We start from the raw sequence: 2948 nt of genomic DNA on the forward strand, positions 1-2948 counted from the left end.
CTTCCCCGCCCCCCACCCCGCCACGCAGCCGCAAAGCGCGGACGGGGAGGTCGAAACGCCTGCCGTAAAGCAGCCCCGCGTCCCGTTGCCCGGCCGGGGAGCGGCGAGCTGCCACACTGCTGAAAAAGCGCTCTTCCCGCGCCCGGCGGCGCGCGGCGCCTGAGGCGGCCGCTGGCGGAGGGGACGGCCCGGTCCCCGCTCGCCGCGGCGGGGCTGGGCGTTACATTAACCCGTCTTTTAATAGCACGGAAGCGTAGTGGCACTTTATATCGCTGCCTGCAGCGCGGCCGTGCCAGGCAGGGCCGGCCGAGGACGCGTGTGGGGTAGAAACAAGCAGTCCCCGTCGCCACGGGTGTTAACGGTCCCTCTGTCCATCTTCGCGCGGTTCTCGAGGGCCGTGTCTTGTGCCCAAAGGGGTTTTTTTCGTTCTCTTGCTCTACAAAAGTCCTTTAACTTGAAAACGGTGTTGCACGGAGAAGGAAGATAGGCTCCGCTCTGCTGCCTGCTCCTGTTCTCCCTGGCAAGTTCCCACTTAGATCTATAAATGAAATAACTGCAGTTGCCAGATTTTTATTTATTTATTTGAAAAACCACAAGTCCCAGAGTCATAGTAATTATGAACAGCAAAAAAACTCCTACCAAAGGGGAAAAGTAACCTGCCCACAAGCACAGCATCTTACCTGCTTTTCTTGCAGGGGCAGAAACAAGCCTTTCCTCCCCCAGGGAGACATTCCAGCCTCGGAAAGTGATTGCTTTGAGGGCAGTGACAGAGGTGAGCCGTGCCCCATATGTAAAATTTAATCTTGCATAACCTTCGGAGATAAAAAGGAAGAGATATGCTTAAAATGGTGCATAGACTGTAGTGGTTTTAGCAATAGACAGCCTCTTTTTTTTTTTTCTTCTGCAGAACTGTAGGCTCCAATGAAGCGTTGCATAATATATAGCAAAAGGTTGTAGTTTACAATTAATAAAAGCTCTGCCCGGGTCTGCGCTGTAAGATCAAGGTTGTGATAAAACTGTTTGTGGGAAAACATACAAAGAAAGAACAGGCTTGTTTTTAAAATATGACAGGATGTTTTTAGATTGGCATCCTAATTAAGACTAAATCACGACTGTGCTGCAGATCCATTGAAAGAAGGGCAGCACAAAGTTTTCAGTGGTGAAGGTTTTTAACTTCTCCCCATGGGTGCCCTTGAGCTACTGGAGAGAGAACAGCTCCCCTTCATTTTGCAGCTGTCAACTGACGTCCTCCAGATGGCCAGCTATGCATTCAGCTCCCACTGGCTCATCCAAAACGTAAGGAAGGTGGAAGCCTCGGCTAGCCTGTGCTGCTTGGCCCACACGCAGGAAGGTTCCCCACCCACACCCAGAATTAACCAGTTCAGTCTCCATCACCAACTTATTGGGCCCAGGCTGGTCTCTGCCTTCTGTCTTCTGGATGCTAGAGGGCTTCCTTCACCAGGTGACAATCCTGCTGCCCTCTCTAGACGGTTCTTAGTCTAAACCACTTGCCTTTTTTTGCTTTCTCAGAAGACTTGAAAGGCCGGTACACCAGGGGACCTGAGTTTCCAAAAGTCATTGTACACTTCATTGAGCTTCTATTTAAAGAATTAGTTGTGTGGTTACACACAAGCTTCAAAGTTCAGAGAATTTGCTTCAATTTGTGCTCTGCCAAGATTCTCTTTGGAAAGCCCCTGTGCTTTGCTGTACCTCAGTTTCTCCATTGTATTATGGGAGAAGAATTTCTTACATACCCGGGGGTATTATGAAAGAATATATATATTATAGTTCATGATTTGTTTAATTAGTATGATATTGCTGTATAAATACCATACATATATTAACTAAGAAGTAACAGGGCCCTTGACGTAGTGTATAGAGGAAAATGGGAGAACAATAAAATATTTTTTAAAAAATCTGCGGTCAATTTCAAGTAACAATGATTTAGTGGTATTTTAAAGGCACATGGTGGGTACTTGGGAGGGCTGGATTTGATATATATGGGAGGATTTTGCCAAATGTGAGTTCTCATAAGATTGCAAAAGTAAATGTAAAAAAAAAAAAAAAAAGAATTTCTGGAATGCCTTGAAGTCATGGGCTCTTAAGAGATGAGCTGGTTTTGGGTTTTTTTACATACTGGAATATTTCTGGATCATTCAGGGACATTGAAATACTTTTTATATCAGCAGGTTGAGGGTAAATCAGTCTCACTGCTTTCATTCATTCTCTTCAAGGCATGCTTCTTCACAGAATCATGGGATCATGTAGGTTGGAAGGGACCTCCAAAGCTCATCATCTCCAACCCCTGCTCAAAGTAGGGCCAGTTAAAGCTGGTTCCTCAAGGCCTCATTGAGTCCAGTTTTGAATACCTTCAACGCAAGAGATTTTGCAGCCACTATGGTCCCATTTTCAGTGTTTGACTACCCTCCCTCCTGGTAATCTTTTTTTTTCCTTGTAATGAGTCAGAAATTCTCATGCTTCAATTTGTGTCCCTTGCCCCTCATCCTTGCCTCTCATCCTTTCCCTGTGCATCTTTTTTCTCTACATCCTTCCATTAGGCAGCTGTAGACAGCAATAAGCTCCCTCCTTTGCTTTCTCTTAAGGCTGAACAGACCCAGTTCTTTCAGGTTCTCTTCATACATCACGAGCTCCAGTCCCCTGACCAGCCTGGCGGCCCTCCACTGGCTCAATCCAGCGGATGAATGTATTTCTTGTACTGGGGAGCTCAAACCTGGACACTTGTAAGATGTGGTCTCACAAGTGCCAGATGGAGGGGAAGAACCACTTTGCTTAACTTACTGGCTACACTCTTGCTGATAACAGCCTTGTGTGTGGTTAACCTTCTCTGCTGCAAGGGCACTTCACTGACTCATGGTCCTCTCGCTGTGCACCAGGACCTCCGGGTCCTTTTCCGCTGGGCGCCTTTGTTGACCCCTAACCTTTACTGT

The sequence above is a fragment of the Platalea leucorodia genome (genome assembly GCF_965183815.1).
Source record: "Platalea leucorodia genome assembly, chromosome: 2".
NCBI classification, from domain to species: Eukaryota; Metazoa; Chordata; class Aves; order Pelecaniformes; family Threskiornithidae; genus Platalea; species Platalea leucorodia.